General features: G+C 35.6%; 1 long non-coding RNA gene across 10 annotated transcripts in view; it reads left to right on the top strand.

Moving 5' to 3' along the window:
- Nucleotides 1–473: 473 nt before the first annotated feature.
- The window catches only part of LOC135310430 (uncharacterized), a 35,881-nt gene continuing 15,547 nt past the window's right edge, over nt 474–20,807 (top strand). For 6 of the 10 annotated variants that reach the window (XR_010370487.1, XR_010370486.1, XR_010370484.1 and 3 more), the window contains exons 1-5: nt 7,506–7,639; nt 14,741–14,835; nt 15,216–15,388; nt 18,432–18,520; nt 20,143–20,301. This is a non-coding gene — a long non-coding RNA (uncharacterized LOC135310430). Of the gene's footprint in view, nt 1,688–7,505; nt 7,640–14,740; nt 14,836–15,215; nt 15,389–15,500; nt 15,648–18,431; nt 18,521–20,142; nt 20,302–20,807 lie in introns of those variants that run through there. The other 4 variants (XR_010370479.1, XR_010370482.1, XR_010370478.1 and 1 more) reach the window with 4 other exon arrangements.

Below are 20,807 nucleotides of genomic sequence, written 5' to 3'. Positions count from 1 at the left end.
CAGAAGCACTGAAAGGAATAATAATTAATTTAACTTTAAAAGAAAAATCAAAGAATATGTAGTATATTTTGGGGGAAAATTGTCTATAGGAATAGACATGTGCTTCTGATCTGTGTTTGAGTTATACAGCAGAAAAAGATTAAAGCAAATTGTTCATTATTTAATGAATTTTGTGTCTCACCAGCAACATCTTTAGATGTGAGGGCAGCTGAAGAGTCTTACAAATGTGTTACTGACTGAGGATCTTTTATTCTCTTTGTGGATCCTGTAAAACCCTCTATTTTTTCACCTGATAAAAATGAAAGAAGCAGATAATACCTGCAAGTCCAGCTATTACTTGAAATCTGCAAAGCACTTGTATTTAATGGCAGCTTATGGGGGATGAGTTTTATTAAGTATAAGCCGAATCATAATCAATACTGGCAATAGCTAGGTTTTTCTTTTTTTTTTCTCATAGCGGCATGTGTGATTCTTAGCTGACATGTGTGTGCCATGGCACACACTGTAGTGAACACTTTTTCATTTCAGAATCTATCATATACAGACATATTCACAGCACTGTTGCACAGTTATGAGATGATAGGGCTGCTTGTTTTTGCACGTGTCTTTGTTGCTATAAAGTGGAAGAAGAATGGTAAGAAAAGGATGAGGAGGCCTCTGGTCCTTGACCCCTTGACTGGAATGAATCTTAATGCAGCTTGGAGAAGGTCCTCATACAAAGATCCTAACAAAATCAAGAGGGAAGTATGGAGACATGTTTCAAACAAAGCTGGGATCCATGCCGGTGGTAGTTCTGAATGACATTGACACATTTAAGCAGGCTTTAGAAATACAAGGAGAAAGCGCTGTTGGCAGATCAGATCTTTATAGTTTTTCTCTGACTGAAAATGAGGGATGTATGACTTTTAATAAAAAATATAGAGAGGGACAGAATGTCCACAAGGAGATTGCAAAAAATGCCCAGAAAAAGCTGGCATTGAGAGCAGACAAAAGCCTCACAAGAACAGATACACTTTGAAGCTTCAGAGACTGTGAGAACATTTAGGAAAATGTCAGACACAGCAAGTAGCTTTCATCTTGCTACCTTCCTCAGCAGATGTTCAGCAAGTGTCATCTGTAACCTGTGCTTTGGTAAAAGGTATAACCAAAATGATAAGGAGTTCCTCACAGTTCTTCAAGCTTACTATAAGGTCATGTAAATCTTCAGCTGTAACAGTGCTGCCGATCTTTTCCCTGCTTATTGTCATCTTTCTGAGCATAAACTAAGATGCATCTTCACTTGTATTCAGGTCAAGAAAGGTTTCATGAACAAAAATATTGCAGAATACTGTATCTCCTATGATCAGGTGAGAAGGTTTGTTCTTAATTCTTCGAGAACCCCTGACTTCAAATAACAAAAGTTAAAACTTGTCTTTGTTTTTTATTTTTGTCCTTCACTTTATCAAGGAGTTGTAGGGTTATGACACTGAAAAATTTATCATCTCTTATTTAAGGTGCACTTTTTATATCTCCTTCCTTTGTTACATTCTGAAAAATAAACAAATAATCCACATATTTTTTGTAGAACTGCATTCAAGATATTACTCATACTCTGACTGCACTATGTGAAAGCCAAAAAGTCAGAGTGGTGAAGTTATGTTGAGAAATGAGCAGACTGCTTCCACTGTCAGTGACCTATTTGGGGCAGGTATTCTTATATTTCAGAAATGCATGATTTTCTTTACTACTTTTTCATGTATTGGGGTCTTCAGTTTCTTCCCCTATTCTTCCTGCTCTCACTAGCATGAAAAACCATGAGAAAGCATAGGGGAGCACTTACTGTTTCAGCATGTTCCAGTATCCTTAAATAGAAGACAAATATCAAACAGAAAAAGGACAAGAAGCTGTGATAATATATCCTAACCAGAACTATTCTTTTACAGCTAGCACTGATGACAATTAATTCTTTTAAATACTTCCTTTAAAAATAAGTTAAAACTAATTTTAAACATTTAAGTGGAAAAGGTAGACACATGAACAAATGGGTTGAGGAATAGCAATCTTGGGACTATGGAGAGATCGTAAAACAGAAAAAAGGTTTCAAGTCAAGTAAAGCTGTCCTTCTAACATTGCTGTTTTTATTGTGAACATTTAAATGTCTGTATAATAATCAGCTTTCTTTTCTAAAACCCCAATACCTTCTAATTTTATGTTTTTGTTATGTCTGTGTACTTGCTGAACTATCTCCAAAGCTGCAAGTTAGTTTTTCAACATATGGAATGTGTATTTTCTCTTGTTAAGAAAGCAATATTCTCCTTAAGCAAATTCAGAGCAATATACAATATCAAATATGAAATTCTCCCTTCTTTGTCTACTAGTTTGTGCAACATGCAGTATAATAGCCACAATGGCAAAAATCAACATGTTTTAACTACAGACTGGAAGAAGCGTGTAATTCTGAATATTCGGGCGTGATAATACAGCTCAGAAAAGATGTTTAAATTTGGGCTAAACAGATCTTTCACTTATTAACCCTGCTGACACAAAACAAGGTGACAGTGACACAGGTTCTGTTCCTGGAGTCTGTTGACATTTTCTTGCAAAGTAATGCTTACTAATTTCAAAAAGCTCAACTTTTCAGTGTTACTGTGCAATAAAGAGAAAGCAGAAGGCACACTGGGAAATAGGGGATATCTGGAACCACAGAGAGCTGGATGGTCCTGAGCTAGAAGAAATAATACCACAGAAGAAAAAAAGAATATGTTTCATAAAATATTGATCCTGATGGTTTTTTTAACTCCCTCACATTAGTTTAGCTCTTGTTTTAGATCTCAGTAGGTACAAATTTTTGTGAGAGTATGCATTAGGATCCAAACAATTATTTCTTGAAGTTCAAAATCTATAGGATAAGTATTTAGTCTGGACCCATTTACACACAGAACGTGTATAGTACACAATGCATGAAATGCACTAACCTACTTACAGTTATGACATATGCTTGTAGATCCCACTCTCAGCAATGAGAATTTTAGCTGAATTTTATAACAGAACACATGCAATCTGAAAATCACATGTGATTGGAAAGCTTTTGAAAGGCTGACAGAGGGATTGTTTGGATCCCTGCATCCCTATTATCCTGTTAGGTCTCAAAACTCCTGGTTTACTATTCAGTAACTGTCATATTCAATCAAAATTAAATATATTCTAGGAGACATTAATCCACTACTTGCTTGACATGGGTAAAAGGAAAGATTCAAACACCACTTAGAAGGCCTGGATCCATCTTACATTGTTACCAAAGGCATAGTTCCCATCTATACTAATGAGAGTGCAATTGCTCATGCTAAGGGTTGTTTCTGTGAGATTTTATCTTAATTTACAGCTCAAGCAAGTTCAGGGAGGGCAGAGAGGAGTATGAATTTCCATTACCTTAACCATTAAAGATTTAACCCTGTGCTATTCTGCATCTGATTTTAATCTATCTCCATTTAAAAGAGAATTATCGTCAGTGGAAATTGTGATTATAAAGACTTATAATTTGTTGTGTTGTAGGGGAATAGACAGGGATCGGTGACCGGAAGATCACGGGATGTGACGGAAAGATAGACTCCTCCCCATAGGAGTGGCAGGAACAGGAACCGCAAGAGCTATATAAGCGTGTGACGCAGTTAAATAAACGGACATTTTGTATCCATCATATTGATGTCTGTGCATCACTGTCCCCAGGGTGGGTAGAGCCCTGTGTCCCGGAGATATGCGGCCCAAGATAAGTTCTCCCATAGAAGTGTACAGCAACATTGTGTGTTTCAGCTTTTGAAAGATATTGTAAAGTAGAAGGCAATTAAATTATGGCTATTCACACAAAATGCCTAGGAAAATTTGCCATGAAAATGGACTGCAATGTGACTGTGTTTTAATATTAGCAACTGCTCTTTTAAAGATTGTGTGCAGTTTGACTCTTTAGTAATTTAGTAATATTATGTGTCATGGTATTGATAGCTTAGGATGTAAAGAAATGGTGAAATAAAAATGTTGAGCCCATTTTAGGGCTAATTGATAGAAACTGCAGAAATCTATTGTAACAGCAGTATAATTCATTCCTGAACATCTGATATGAGCTTTGTTTTTATATTTTCTAGACTTTTCAATATATTTCTCATTACTAATTAATGAAATTACAATTACAAAATGTAAAGAAGACATTACAGTCCCTTTTACTACTATACAAAAAGATAAATTCAATAAATGTAGTTACTATATTCTGGCCATTATATTTTTTAATATGTAAGCTGCCAGTTTTTCATATAATATCAATTTCTATTTTTAAACAACAAAAAAAGAATTAATGAAATCTCAATTCTCTAAGATCAAGTATGATTTTACATCACAAGAAATATTACAGATAGCATCTTAATTCATTTATAATATCATAAATCGAACATAATTATTATTGATAACTCTGCACTATAAAATACATTTGAAAAGAAAACTTCCCTCTTAACATATACCCTATTGCATTGTTTCTATGTACTGCAGTACATTATTTATTATAACCATTAAGATGACATTTTAAAGCAAAGAAAAATATTGAAATTATTGTTTAAAAACTAATTCCCTAACATTTTTTCAATAGAGATGGTTCATGGTCTTTCACTGAAAGATGATGTTTAATGCCATTTTAATTAATCATCGAAATAATAAATATGCTTATATCTGGTGTGGAGTACAAACTACTTATAAAAGAGTTCTGTCTTTCTGCACCATGATGGATTTAGCCAAATTATTTGCATATAAAACATACAAAAAAGTTTTGCATGCAAGTAATTTCTTAATTTTTCTTTTGTCTTTTTTGAAATGCCACAAACCACTCAACTACATTGTTAATCAGTGGAATTGCAAGTGTAATTTTAATGCAGGTGCAAGATAGGAATCCATATCAAAACCCCACTGTACAAGAGAGTTTTCAGATACGTAGAACACTGTATCCCCTATCAAGACTCTTCTTTCAATCTAAAAATGTATCTACAGGTTAAATATTGAAGTTCTTATTTCAGTTGTACTATTTAGTTACATCGACAAACACAAATTTGGAGTAGTAAAGTTAATTTAAAAGGACAATTTTCTCCTCTTCCTCTTCCTTTTCTTCTATATTTGCATTGCACAGCTAACATAAATGCGTATAAAATTTTAAATATTTTTATTTTTTCTGGACATATGTTGGTCCTTCTTTTCACTCATGAAACTGATTTCTGTCTCATTAGGCCAAAGGCAGGCACTATGGCAAATAAATCTTTTTTACAGAATAATTGTAATGACACCTTAAGGTAAAATATAATGCTTAATTTTGTAGGTTTTGATACAGCTACAAAAGGATTGCACTGGTGTTTAGCCTGACTTTCTTTGTCAAAGCCCAGAATACTATACAGCAGTAAATTGGTAAATGGTCTGAAAATTTACCTATATAATAATGTTTCACACATAGATGAGATATGATCTGTTTAATTTGAGAAGTTCTCTTGGATCTAAGATTTAAATATGCAGCAAAACAGCTCTTCTGAAGCATGCACCTCATTTTTTTTAAATAGTAAATGGAGAAATGTTAGCAGTTTTAAAAGACTCCAGAGGGAGAGTTAGTCTACCTAAGTAAGCTTTTTTGCCTATGTGGATCCCACCTACAGTTAGAAACTCTGATTCCTTTCTTTTTTTTAATTTATTGTACAGGTAGATATAAAGAGAATAGTCATCATGGGTAAAGGTGCTAGACTATGGTAGCATTCCAGCTGGACCAGAATAAAGAATCCAATCCATTGCCACTGCCATGTGCACTTTCCTTCTCTTCTGGCCACAGAAAAACTGGAATTGTAAATTGGAACATATATAGTTTAAATGGAACCGTACATTTTAGAATAGGACTCTCAGTGGCAAAGGTAGAAACATCATAGTAGAGACTTTGTATGCAAAGAATCACTCAGATTATTTTTTTTTTTTTTTTGTGGAGCTTTATCATTTTTCATTTACTTTGAATTTTAGACAGGGGAAGATTACATTTCTTGGGGCAGCCTCTATGCTACAATTCTGCACTAGTTGTGCCAGATGTTTTCTAGCTGCAGTGCATATGTTGTATGAACATATTTATGTCTCTTTCAGCAGCTTTAATCTTTACTTCTGCACAAACAGACAGCTACCTGTATTTGAAGGACATGTATTAATGGTTTATCATTGGTAGAGGTGAACATGAATGCATGATTCTGTTATTTCCTTTTTTCCTCTGTACTGCTGAAGACACTATACTAGATGGATACCTGTGTTTTCATCAGTCAAACACGGATGTAAGTTGGATTTTACTGGATATTGTATTTAGTCATTATAGGCTTTTGGTGTTACCCGTATTGAATATTCAGAACTTTTGCTTTTCCATTGTAGTGGCACTGTTCATTTATTTAATCAAAAGTGAAAAAATAATAGCTCTATTACTGTAGGCATATATTCTATTAATATACTTTGCAATTAATTTAAAAAAAAATCATAGTGATGTCCCCTTAAAAATTACGACTTGCAAACCATGTCCATCTGGGACTCCTCTTCAAAATCAGATATCAGATATGCCACAGTGATTTTTGCCTATCTGCCTGTGTGTCGTCGTTCAGCCCCAGCTGGCAACTGAACACCACACAGCCTCTCCCCCCACCCCTGTGGGATGGGGAAGAGAATCAGACGAGCAAAAGAACTTGTGGGTTGAGATAAACACAGTTTAATGATTACAATAAAATGATAATGATAAATGATTATGATAATAATGACAATAATGTTAATATAATAAAAAGGGAAAAGGAAGGGAAAGGGAAAACAGGAAAAAACCCACGGAAACACAAATGATACAATCGCTCACCACCCGCCGACCAACGCTGCCCGTCCCCGAGCTGCGATGGCTGCCCCCTCCCCCGGCCAGCCCCTCCCAGGTAACATACTGGGCATGATGTTACATGATATGGAATATCCCTTTGGTCAGTTTGAATCCGCTCTCTTAGCTGTGCCCCCTCCCCTCCCGGCTTCTTGTGCACCCAGCAGAGCATGAGAAGCTAGACATGTCCTTGACTAGTATAAGCACTACCTAGCAACAGCCTAAACATCTGTGTGTTATCTCAACAGTTTTTTTTTCCATGCTAATTTCAAAGCACGACACTATACCAGCTAGAGTGAAGAAAACTAACTCTATCCCAGCTAAAACCATGACACTGTGCTGGGGTATGTGGAAGCTTTCCTATGTTAAAAGAATGAAATTAGCAAAATTTCACTGTCTGCTCTTGAGAAAAAAATTTCTATTAAGATAAAAGCAAGTGCCTCATCACCTATATTCACCCATCTTTCACAGCTCCTATTGTAGTTATTAAGCCTTGATTCCCTTAGAAGCCATGTTGAAGGAAAAAAATATCCAGAGGTTAATTTCACATTTTTTTTCTTGAACTAGAAGACTGACATTGATTTCTGTCATAAGATGAGGAAATTAGACCGGCAAACACCCAGCCTTATTATGTTTGATTTTAGAACACCATGGATGAACCCAGGCCTATTCAACCCCGCAAGATTTGTCTGTGACAACTGTCCAATAAACAAGGACCTAACTGAAAAAAGTAATGATCTTCAGACTTGGCAAAAGAAGGTGATTGGGATACAGCTTTGCTCATGTAGAAATCTTCATCTTAACTATGTTGCAACATGGACTAAGTATCAATAGTTCACAAGGCCAGAATTTCGTTCTCTCCCCAGATTTTGGGCTAGCAATGAAACCTCTGCAGTTTGAAATTTCAGCCTCACCGAGAACATAAATTTCAGTGGTTTTGGCCCAATTTTTACACAGGCACATGTATCTTGGGAAATCTCTGACTCTGTGAGAAAGAAGAGGCTTTTAATCTTTGTATCAAATGACATTTCTTTTTCTGAGCAAAACAGTTTTAGTTCCATTTCTAGTTTGGTTTTGTAATTTAAGGATAATTTGATAAATGTAGCATCACAGAGAATTTTCCAGTTTACTTTTACACAGTGCATATGAGCTCACTTTCTCCAGCATTAATTGTAGTCCTTAAACTGAGAAGTATAAATAATCTGAATTCTAAACTTAGTTTTGAAGCGATTCTACAAATGATTGTCAAGCCTTCTTTTTAGAACTTGTAGGTGGCCTGTCCATGGCTTTGGTAAAACAAGATAATGTAAAAAGAAGAAAAATGGGGAATGAAATACATATCCTGCATGTGATGTGGTCATACATTGTGGTTATACATTACTGTATTAGTATGTAAGTACCAAAGGATAGAGAAAAACAAAGAGCTTCACTTGATGAAGATGTGTATCTAGGAGAGGCAATCGAAGATACTTAAAAAGAGAGAGATAGTAAAAGTCAGAAACAAATGCAATTCTCAGGAAAAAAGCTACTTGTTGTTTTTCTGCAGAAACATTACATCATCATTCCTGTGGCTAAGTAAGTATGTTCATGGTCTGTCCTTTGTATAATGCTTCTTTTAGCTAGAGAAACAACCTACTGAAGTGTCACTCATTTCCTCTGTGTACTGAGAGATGGACCTAATATATGTTACTAGTTATACTGTCTAACAAATTATTTCAATAATAGATTTCAAATCTGTAAAACAAGTTCAGTTTAAATTAATCTTTAACATATATGTATGACACTTCAGAGTATCCCCTGTAAAAAACGGGTAAGAATAGTGCACTTTGCACTCACTGAATGGGTATGCTTAAAAATATGCTTTGCAAAGGTTAAATATGGCTATTTCACTTGTATAAAATTTCAGAATTTGAGTCTAAATGTTAGGTGAGTAGTTGATATTGCATCTTCTGGTTTACAAGAGAACAATGATATACCCAGTAACATGGTAATCTCACTAAAGATTTTAAAGATACCATTTAAATTTTTTCTCTTTCTTTGTTCCCAAACTATTTGTCAGCATAAAAATATTTGATTGTGCTGCCTCACCAATCATAATAATGCTTGTAAAGATTTCCCCCTGACCCCTTCTGCTGAGAATAGTTGCCCATGATCATATTTTTCACAAAGCAGCAGTATTTAGTGAAACACAACTGTTTTCCTATCTCAGCATTAGTTAAAAGAACTATATTCATCCCCCTAGACTCCTACAAATGCTGGGTGTAACCTGTGAACCAAATCTACCACAAACTCTGCAATAAAAGGGACTTGCCACAGCAAAAGGCCCCTAATTTCTCTGGCATTGCCAGCACATTATAGAACCAAGGTATGCTATCTCTAGAAGCACCCAAGCAAGCACTTTCACAAAGTGTTTGTCATGTGGAGGACTTGTTTGCCTTGCAGAGCATGCCATTAATGTCCTCACATGCTTATGGGACTAGAGAACAGGTTTAATTGCCAATTGCCTCTAGTCAACTTCAAATTATTGGGTTTTATGTGTTTCAGTGAGTTAAAGATGATTCATAGGGCCAAAGCTGTAGATGTGGCTTTTGCCAAAGGGATACTGAAATAGAGGAACAAAGGAATGAAATGGCTGGATGAAATGAAATGGAGTAAAAAGCAGGAACTTGGTAAGTAAGGAGAAACCAAAGACCTGAGGCACTGAAATAATGAGACTGAGGCAATGATAGGAGCAGAAGACTCTAATGAGCTCAGTTTGTGCTCGTTGCGCAGATGAATGCTGGGAGGACGCACCTCTGGTATTGCCCCTGACTATACCATAAAATCACCACAAGAGAAAGCATACAGTGATGTCTTGAGAAGCAGTAATCCTACCTGCACTGAAGCCAGAGAGATGTCTGAGACAGCCCCATTGCCTAGACGTTGTGTTCGCTTGGGGATGGATGCCATACTCCAGTCTCAGCCCATGGCCTCTACTTGTCTACACCTCTGTCACACTCTGATGCAACTGGCTGCTCTGTTAAGTCTGAGCCTGATGTTGCAGGTGCTATAGAAATAGCCAGAGTCTGCAGCGACAGGACAGTCACTGCTCGTGGGCACAAAGTGAGGCAAAAATTCCCACTTAGTTCAGGATTATATTTGTAATAAATGAAATATATTGCATGCAGCATTTGGACAAAATAATCTGTCTAAATAATTTTCAGTTATGCTCCTGCATCTACAGCTACCATTATGAGAGTAAATGGTATGCATATTGCATTATACAACACTACTGTGAAACATGGTTTAGGAAACAATTAATTTTACTGTGACTTGGATTTGATGGGAAGGAATAGATTTGGCTGTGCTGAATGAAACAAGGGGCTATTCTTTCTTATTTAATAACAATTTGATGTTTCAGTACTTATTTCATGGAACACAAATTTTCCATGTGAGCAGAAATAAAGACCAGGGCTAGGCTAAGTAGAGGATATAATAGTAAGAACAACTAGCACTGTTAATATGCTTTCTTATGATGTGAAATTTGCCTCATATGATTAAATGAAAGAAAATACATCTAAATAATTTTCTCTTACCCTGATCAGTTAATTTGGAAAAATAGTACCAAATTAACAAGTCCACTAAAAGAAAAGCAAAGTAAAGGTTGAAACATCAATTACCAGTATAGTACTGTTCATTACTGATAGAAGGACATAAATACATAAAATTTATTAAGGGATATATTTCAGAAAATCAACCAATGAAATAAAAATCATCATTACTAGACAGAGAGGAAAAAATTTTATTTATGACACTTAAGAAAAAGTGGATGAATTAAAAAAAGAGAAGAAACTCAATGTAAAATGAAGAGAAAGAGAAAAAAAGTAGATACTGCAAAGCTGAAAAGTATTTTCTGCCAGGATCTGAATGTAAAGTTCCTCCAGGGATGCCAGTTTCAGTAGCAGCTGAAACTGCTTTACTTTAACTCAGATTTACTTAAGTGCAAGAAAGACAAATCTTTACAGTTTTCCCTTAAGAGTTAAATTTTGGAATAAATACCTTGAGGGCTTTCTTTGTCATTGACATTTCTGTCCAGAGCTGATCTATGCCATTTCCAAGAATCTAACACACATCACACAGCACTTTACTGTGCAAACAGGGAAGCCAGTGTCACTTGTGTGTTCACAACTTCATTTCTTCTGACTATTCATAGGTGAAAAGAGCAATCCTGCCAATTCTCACTCTTTGGAGAGGTGTGTGGTGGGGAAGATTGCTCCTGTTCCACCACACAACCCTAGGTTCCCTGAGAGATTAAAACTAAAGCAGATTTCAAACCTATTTATTCCTGTTAACAGTAAAATAATTTGAAGTCTGCTGAAGAACAGAAATTTAAAACCTCACCTGTATTTTAACAAGATGAACAAAATCTTATTTATTAAAAATAAGTAACTCCATTAAGTTAAACTAACTTTTTGCAATGAATAAGAAATCAGCATATTCATTTCTCATCACCTGGAAAACAACTTGTGGGTGTGTGTCAAGCCTCAGCTGTGGAATTGCAAAGCAAGGACAGATTTCTCCTAAATTACTAGGGAAATTGAACAGAATAAATCTTGGGCCTAGGCAATTTGTAAAAACTTGCACTATCTAAATTTATGGTCGTTAAAGTATTTAAGCAGATAAATAAGAAAACCAGACCCATAACCAGACAGATTAGACTGCATGGTAATTTTCTATGCCTTAAATAAGTCCTTAAGAACTAACAACAAGAAGAAAAACCTCTCTCTCCAACTGGCTTTATCTGATTACTGCTCATTAAAGTGGGACCCAAACATATAAACAGACGGGGAGCAGCTACCTACAAAGCCCATGCTACCAGAAATTATCACTGTATAGCCAATTGTCTGCATTGGATAGAAAAATATCACTGTTACTAGCAGTCTTGAATTCCTTTGGAAATGTAAGTGAAAATGTGCCCCAGAGCCCATCTGCAGTTTCCTCAGACAGTGACCAACACTTCTGAAGGCACATTTGTTCAACAGGGAGCAGGGAGCAGAGAGCTCTTACTGTGCAGCCAGGCATGCCTCTGGCTTTACTCTAGACAGTCAACATCAATAGAATGATGGAATCACAGAACAGACAAGGTTGGAAGGTACCTCAAAAGGTCACCTGGTCCAATGTTTCAGGAGAAAGGGAGCCTAGATGAGATTATCTAGCACCCTGTCCCAATGCATCTTGAAAAACTCCAACAATGGGGACTCTGCAATGTTTGTGATTGATTGTTCTCAGTGTAAAAAAATTCTTTCTTATGTTGGGAAGAAACTTATCCTAGTCCAACTTGTACCTGTTGCCCCTTGTATTCTCCATTTGAAGACAGAGGCTTCTGTCCTCTTTGTAGCTGCCCTATAAGTACTGGAATACTCCCCTGAGCTTGCTCTTCTCCAGTGAGAAGAGACTTAATTCCTTCAGTCTTTCCTCACAGGGCAGGTTCTCCAGCCCTTTGATCATCTTTGTGGTCCTCTTTTGACCATGTCCAGTCTTTCTTGAATAGTGGGGCCCAGAACTGGACCTAGTAGTCCAGGTGTAGCCTGGCAAGCACTGTGTAGAGTGGGATGATCACATCTCTATGTCTGCTAGTAATACCCCTGAGAACGCATCTCAGGATCCAATTTTGCCTTGGTTGCTGCGGTAGTGCTCTGCTGACTCATGTTCAGCCTGTTGTTCATTAGGACCCCCAGGTCCCTTTCAGAAAGACTGCTCCATAACCACACAGACCTGAGCCTGTGCTGAGCTATTTGGTTTTGTCATCCCAGATGCAGGACTTACACTTTGTTAAATTGCACACAGTTCTGGCTAGCCCACTGTTCCAGCCTGTCAAGGCCTCTCTGAAAGATGGCTCTCCCTTCTGATGTGCCCAGATACATCAGGAAACTTGGTAAGGGTGCTTCCAGTCCCATCGTCCAGACCATTTATGAAGATATTGAACAGTGTGGGGCCCAGTGTAGACCCCTGTGGGACCCTGCTTGCGACAGGCTGCCAGCCTTAGAAAAAATGCTAGTTCTTTTAAACAGAAGTCTCTTCAGAATTATTATTCTCATTCAGTGATTGCCTCAAAAAATATGGACTCAAGGACATGAGTTAAAATTGCTCCAATTCTTTTCCTTTGTAACTTGTATTACTCTGTCATACTCTGTGTAGCAGAGGTATATGGAATATGGCTTGTGTGTGGAAGAGACAAACTTGTACAGAAAATACTGAGGACCATACCCTAAGGTTAACAATTTCATCTTTTCTGGTTTCATTTTCACATTAACAATATTAATTACACAATGCCTCATTTTTCCTCTGTTTTTAGAATGTATTATAGGGTTTACATTAGCTGACTGCTGCTGTTAGCTTGCTTTCCAATTCTCTGACATAGTTGTGGCCTTCAAGTAACAAAAAGAAAAAAAGAAAAGAAAAGTAAAATATTATATATTTTATTGCCAAATGAACTAGACATCAACAGTAAACTTGCATTTAGAGGCTGCCTTCTCTAGGAAGAAGGATGCTACTGTTATTTGTTTCAGGTGATGTCTATGGCATTAATTTTTGTTTCTATGTGATGAACAAGGTGGTGTTACCTGACTGCCTAATTGTTTAAAAGGTGCAAGATTTTCATGTGAACTGCAAGCCAAAACCTGGAGGAGGAGATGAGAGGAAGCCAGGACAGAAGAGGACGTCCCATTTCTTTTCTTGCGCCAGGGTCAGGCCAAGTAGGGCCAGACCTGAGGGAAACTTGTTTCAGTAAAAGCTATATAAGTGAAGGCACATGTTTCCACTAACGGTGGTGACCATTTCAGTTGAGGTGATTTTTAGTTTAGGTACAATGAGATACATTTCTCCGGGAGATGAACAATTCTGCCACCAGGCAAAGGCATGTTTTCTGTGGAACACGAGAAGGGATGAAAACTCTGCCAGAAATTTGCCTTTAATGCTTTAAAAATCATAAATTAAAGCCTTCACTGTCTAGAAAGCCTGTGTCTGAATTTTAGAGGCAAAAATCAAAGGCTTTTTCAGATAAATACAGTCTGACAACACTGATATTACTACTCATGTCATAATCTTTTTCTCCCCCTTCTCCATTTGAAGAAGGTGTGAGTACAGTGAAAAGGCTTTATCTAGCATAAAATTAAAAAAACCGCAACAATCCCTAAATTAAAACTCAGCTCCCCCATATATTCCATCAGTCCAGCTGACTTTGCATCATGCTGCCACTACCTTGCATTACTACTGTGAAGCCTCTCTTTTTTTTTTTTCCATCACTCTATATGTGGAATAACATTAAAACACATTAGAAAAGATGAAAGTCCAAAACTGTATACCTGAAACAAGCAATAGCCAGAGAGCTGTAAAACTAGGACTGGATTACAAGTAGAATCTTAATGATTCCTTTAAAGCAAAGTATTATTTAATGTTGATTTTCATGAATGCTTTTTACGTCTGCTCAGGTGAACATAGTAGAAATGAATTAATCTGATGGGATTAAGATTTCTGTGTCAGCTAAAAGTTAATACAGTGACAGATCTCACATGGGGGAGAAAGCACCTGAGACTATGAAGGGTTAATGTGAGAGCTGCAGATGCCTGAAGAACATGAAAGAATTGAGAACTGCACATAGAAGCATTGCTTTTATCTTATGTATAACGTGCCTTAAGCTAAAGAGAGTCATGTCTGCCAAGCATCTCTGTTGTAATGATAGAGTACAGCAAATTTCTGCTGGAATAGTGACATCAAAAAAGCTATATAAAGTAATACCAGAGTTTTATCACTGTATAAGATAATGAGAAAGCCATTACCAAGGTGGACAATCTAACTGTCCTAGGAATTGGTGTGTTTCAGGTTGGGTGTTATGGAGAGCTAAGGAGCAGCCCCTGAAGACACCCTAGATGAGAAACACTGTGCCTCTCATGTTAGAACAGGGCAGGAAGATGCTGGTAAGATACAAACTTGACATTTCATTTCTTTCAGACTTTTTCCTAGTAAGAGAGCTTTAGCCATGCTATGGTAATGAAGCTCATGGGTTCTTTGTACTAGTTAATAAATTATGTAACGAAAAAGTGTATTTGACTATTACCTCTATATGGTAATGACAGGCTTTAAATTTAATGAACAAATTGATGTAAAATGCAAATATGTATGGGAACCAATGTTTTTCTCGTTCTTTTTTCTCCATAAAACTATTGTCATAATCCAAAATATCAATAACAAAAATGTTTTGCAAAACAGAGATTTTTTTGGTCAAATTTTATGTAATGAAGGCTTTGGGCTTGTAACTGTCAGAGCTGTTTCTTCTTGCCTTTCATACTGGTTTTAGATGGCATCCAGATTTTGGAAAATTGGTAAAAACAGTACATGTAAAAATGGAAGATGACTGATGGTATTTGCTTCAGGAAACCAAACATCCCTTATCCACTATTTTGAGAACACAGTGAACACCTTGAACATTTACTCATTTTGGGCTATTGTCTGTGGAAATACTGTTCCAGGGTAATACAACACTGTTTCAATACTGAAACATTATTCTGATTACTCCTTGCAGAATCAGTAATAATTAGTACAGCTTTGCTTCCAGATCACCTACCTATATCATGTCTTTTAGCTACACTTCTTCCTGCTTCAACACTGGCAAACAAGAGATGCACAGATTGGAAATGCACAAGTTTTGCCTTCATGACTTTCACACTAGAAATTTTCAAAGCCATGAAAAATACAGTCTGGTCCATTTTATTCTATGAAAATTCAAAAGGTAATAAACTCCTAAGAACTCTTTGTACATCTGCAAATCTTCCCTGAATTAGAAAGGTCAGGTTCCTTGCTTAGGAAATCTGCTAAAGTAAAGCTGACGAAATTGTGTGTGGCTGTTTCTAATTTTAACAAGTAACTTTTAGCTTTGTATCACAAAGTCTGCATGAAACAGTGTATTAGACAAATGTTCAGGCAGGTTAAATTGCCAATGCCTTTACATTTCAGCTGTGTTGAAGTGGCAGAACTATTTTATTTCTGTTAGTGAAAACCATTGCAGAAGAAGATTGACAGAGACGTGCTTGATTCTCATTAGTAATATAACACTATACATCTGTTGTCACTCAGGAGTCAGTGGCTTTACTGTCAAGTTATGAAACATGAATGAGATCAATCCCTAGACCATCTATCTCAGAGTCTTTCTGAAGGGTATTGTCATTGCTTTTGCAGAATTGCACCAGACTGATTCTCTCCTTATACAATTTACCATAAGCCAGGATATATCTTTAAGAAAATATTACTTGCACTTGGAAGAATAATTTTAGCAGGAATGCCTAAGGTACTTGCAGCTGTAGATCCCATATCTCAGATTACAGTAAAATCTATTATTTATGATATGATGTTATGCAAAAGATTTCTGGACAAACATGCATCCAATTTTTTTTTTGTTTTAGTTTGAAATAATTTCAGATATTTCTTATGCTCTATGTATAAGCAAAACAAAAAAAAATAACTGATAGAAAAGATTCAGACTTATCAAATGATGATATATTAAGTGCCAATAATGATATCTTTTGAGCTGGTGGGTTTTAATAAAGTAATTCTAAATTTTTAATTGTTATTTGTGGGAAGTTTCAGAGTACTTTAGAACAGGTGTTGAAAATTATCACACATCTGCTTCTTTTTTCATATATACCAGTGTTTTGTAATTCAATCTCATTGCCTTCCCTGCTAGATATTAGGCAACTCACATATCTGCATTCTGGGAGTTGTATCTTCCATTTTGCTGCTATTTTAGTTTTCTTTTTTTCTTTTCGTTCGCCAGGATCAATTTTTTATTACAGTGGCTGTAGTGAATCTTCATCAGGCATTTTCAATGTCTGATAAATACAGTTTCAATAAGAAATTTGTGTTATCATATTTTATTCAAAAAGGATTTAATATTTTATGAAGTAGATTAAATATTTCCATTTGAATTCTGAAAGATTAGATGCATTAAATAAGAGTTAAGTTATATAAATTTTTTCCTAAAGAGTACTTGACTTCTATAGCAAAGATTCTTCCCTGGTGAGAGAAAAGCATTTTTATATGAAGCTTCTGAAGGGTGTAATTTTTCCGAAAAGTTATTATTTGCTCTCTCAGTATACTGGCCTTTAGTTTGATTACATTTTTTTATTTGTTATTGCTTGTTTGTTTCAGTGTACTAGAGGAATAGTAAAATAAAATAATCAAGGATTTATAATGTTTCTGTGATGTATCACAAGCATCTTTTAAAAGAGTAAAATGAGAGAAAATTTGCACATGATAGAAACAGAATTACTTGAAAATAAAGTGGCTTTTTAATTATGTTTTATCATCTGAGAATGATATAAGTATGCTTTTTTCAGCTTTCATATTTAAGTCCCAATTTTGGTCTTGCTTAGGTTAAAGTTCCCCTTTTTTGTGTAAAAATGCACTGAAGTGCATTAGTCCCTTCCAAACAAGGAAGTAGTTTGTGAGCTCATAAGGGAGAAAGCCTGGTTTTCTTCCCAGTTTAAAAGTAAAAATAAAATAGGAAAGTATAAGAATAATTGACTAAAACCCCAAACAACTAGTCATCAATTCTCTAAGACATTAGAAACAAAAACTTACTGTATTCAGTAGAATTTTTATTTTCAGTTCTTTCAGTAAGATCTAGATATCTCAGCTGTCTCAGTCAGAGACAGTTTTTGCATTTTTAGCTGCAGAAATACAATTAAATAGCTGCCCAAGGGGTTGAGAAACAAATAGTCAGTTCATTAACCTCAGTCAGTACATGCTGTACTTGAATGATTCTTATGAAAATCTAATCAAAATTGCTTTGTTTTCTTATTCTTATTTTTGTCTCTTATGGTATGTTGGTTGATTTAATTAATTTTAAAGGATGTAACAGCTACTATTTTAAACAACATTTTGTGAATCATTTTTATTAAATTTAATTCCCAGCCTTAACATTGACATTAACAGTAAATAAAAATCAATTGCCCAGTAAAGAAATTAATCCTTTTCTATGTGCTGCAGAAATAAAAAAAATATATAAAAGCTAGCAACCTTAACAATTGCATATGAAACCATGAAATTTTTTCAGTAAACTTGCATAGGCATGAGAGTAAGTGAAAGAAGAAGCTAAATTATAGGCTTTAGAGTCAAACATTCAGAAAGATTAGAAAAAGAATAAGAATTGTGTCAAACTTTCTTCACAGATAGTCTTTTCACATGAGGACTTTGTTTAAATAGTTAACAAAGCCAACCAAAAAAGTTAATAAAGAAGTTATTACTTTTTGGACAGTTTATTTTGTTTTACACTACTGTACAAAAAATATTCAATTGCTTTACACTAGACAGGTTGATAGCTGCAAAAGAGTTCAAAAATCTCCTTTGACTTATAACAGAGCTCTAGCTTGACTTCCATACTTTAAAGCTGATTTAAAATTGCCCTTAACTCTCTCACCACCAAATACATCAAATTTCTAACTGCAGCAGGGGATCAATCGGTGGTCTACATGCACATCTTGCAAGTAATTCGTATATACTTTTTACAAATATTTAGGTTTTTTTCTCTGCCTGTGGTGGACTGGACTGGCACTGATACAGTCTTGATGCTTGGACTGATCGTCAATGGTGCTGCATTGTGGAGTGGTATGTTCGTCACTAAACACTCACATTCATCCTCTTTACCCACTCTAGTTGTTTTTCTCTTGAGCATCATCACCATAATGCATCTGCATTTTAGTGACATAAATGTCCTCGTTTCTTTTCTCTTGCATTCCCTTCCAGTGGTCTTACTGAATAAAAGTGGACTAACAGCTCAATTCAAACAGGCCATAAATACATTAATTGCATTTGGGAACAGACATTGTGTTCCCAGCAGTATATATTTATAATACACTTATCAATTTGTTTGCATAAAAGCACTGTTATAGAAGCACACTTCATTTGTAGAGCGTGTTCTTTTTGGATAGGTAATTCAAACCTAGAGGAAGAACATAAAGAACAAACATGCAGTTAAAAAAATATTAAAGGTTGTGGATGTTACCTTCTGAATGCCAGGTCAGTGCTGAATAAAACTTGTTTTCAATTTAGCATATAGGCAGTAACATTGACTTGACTCAGGTGACTAGTGCAAATAAACCACTCATAGTCCCAGGTACCTAAGCCTGGCAGCTGAAAAAACTCCCAACCCTAAGACTGCACATTTGGTATCTAAATTTGCAGCTTGCATTTTCTTCCAGGAACTGAGTATTATAATCTTCAACAACCATTTGTTAAAGACTTCGACTGATTAGAACTATGATTTCGAAGTTCCTAATTTTTAAGCTTTTCTTCATATCTATGATTCCTTCAATTTCACTTTTACTGGAAAAAAAAAAGAGGATGAAGAGTTAAAACACTATGGTACAAGAGCTAGCACTTTAAAACAATCACTGAATAGGATTTTGAAGCAGGACAGAGTGAAATTAATTTTGGGCATTTGTGTTTCACAGAGGAAAGTTACCCTTTGGAACCACCTCTCTGCATGTATTGCTTTTAGAGACATATCAAATGCCCTATTTTAGACAGCAAAAGGTTAGTAAGATGCATCCCATCCACCTGCAAGCAGATTGATACCTGTTTGACTTAGAAACTTCTTTGTTCAGTCACAGACTCTTTCAGGTTATCACAATGCTGTTTGTTTGCTCGTTTTGTTCTGTTTTGTTTTTAAGAAGTCTTAAAAATATTTCTTAAAAGGGGTAAGATTTTCAGACACTTATATTCCTGCGTAAGTTTTCTGAACTTATGCAGTGAACCATGGGCTTTTAATTCTTCCAATTCATTTCCACTCCAGAGATACTGCAGAAAGTGCTTTTCTGCTTCAAGGTTTCTCTCCAATAACCCTGTCTAAAATGGGGGCCTTATTCCAGTGTTGGTATCTCTCTTACTGTTCCTTTGCTCTTTGGTAAACTTAAAAAACCAAACACAAACTGAAAAAAATATGCAACCAATAAAATAATTAATAATTAACAAGGTAAATATTTTACAGTTTGTGTTCATTACTTACCAATGAAGAATTTTGGTGCATTAACTTGGGATGATGGTTGTTGTGTTAATGTCTGTGTAGGGGAGGTAATGAGTTCAGGCAATTTTGGGGCTATTCACTTTGAGATCTAACAACAGCAATATGATAACACATTATTGCACTCTGGTTTTCATTGCATCACTAAAGTATGTGTTTGGGTCACTTTCAGAAGAGAAAACTAAATTCAAACATTTATTTCTTTCAGATATTACCTCTGATGGAAATGCAGATAAGACAATGTTTCATTTATAACCTACTACTAAACGGGAAATCTGTGCATTCTAAATTATTAGATATATGGACATATTAATGCACCTTTTCTTGTAACCTGCATCCAGAGCCATCAAGACACGTAAAAAGATTTGTAAGTAAACAGTAAAATGGATATACAGACGTAAAAATAGAACATGGAATTCTTCTCACACACAGAAAGATGAGACCATGTAATTCACTAGTTAGCAAAGCTGTGTTATTATTTAGTGTAATCTGCTTAGGGGCTACAGGTATATATCTGCAGATCTCTGTACATAATTCCCATTGAGATTTGCTTTTTGGAATAAGATGTATGTACAGACATCACAGGATATAATCCCAAGCAAATCTCAAATCCTTTAAGAAAAGTTAGGAAAAAGAGGGCATTTTTTCATACCTTTTTGAAAACCATGTGGGATAATACTTTGTAATAAATTACCTTGATTTCCATTTTAAACTTCTGCAAGAGTTCCTCTGGATGGTGGCTCTGACTCCTCAGAGCATGTTGCAGGGTCTTCTGGATAATTCCAGTAATTATACAGTTACAAATAATAAACATATAACCCAGTAAATCTTGTAAATGAAAAACAGTCATTCTCTCAAACCCACTTTCACAAC

The sequence above is a fragment of the Phalacrocorax carbo genome, chromosome Z (assembly GCF_963921805.1).
Source record: "Phalacrocorax carbo chromosome Z, bPhaCar2.1, whole genome shotgun sequence".
NCBI lineage: Eukaryota > Metazoa > Chordata > Aves > Suliformes > Phalacrocoracidae > Phalacrocorax > Phalacrocorax carbo.
The sequence above is the reverse complement of the archived record's forward strand: the minus strand, read 5'-3'. Positions and strand labels throughout refer to the sequence as shown.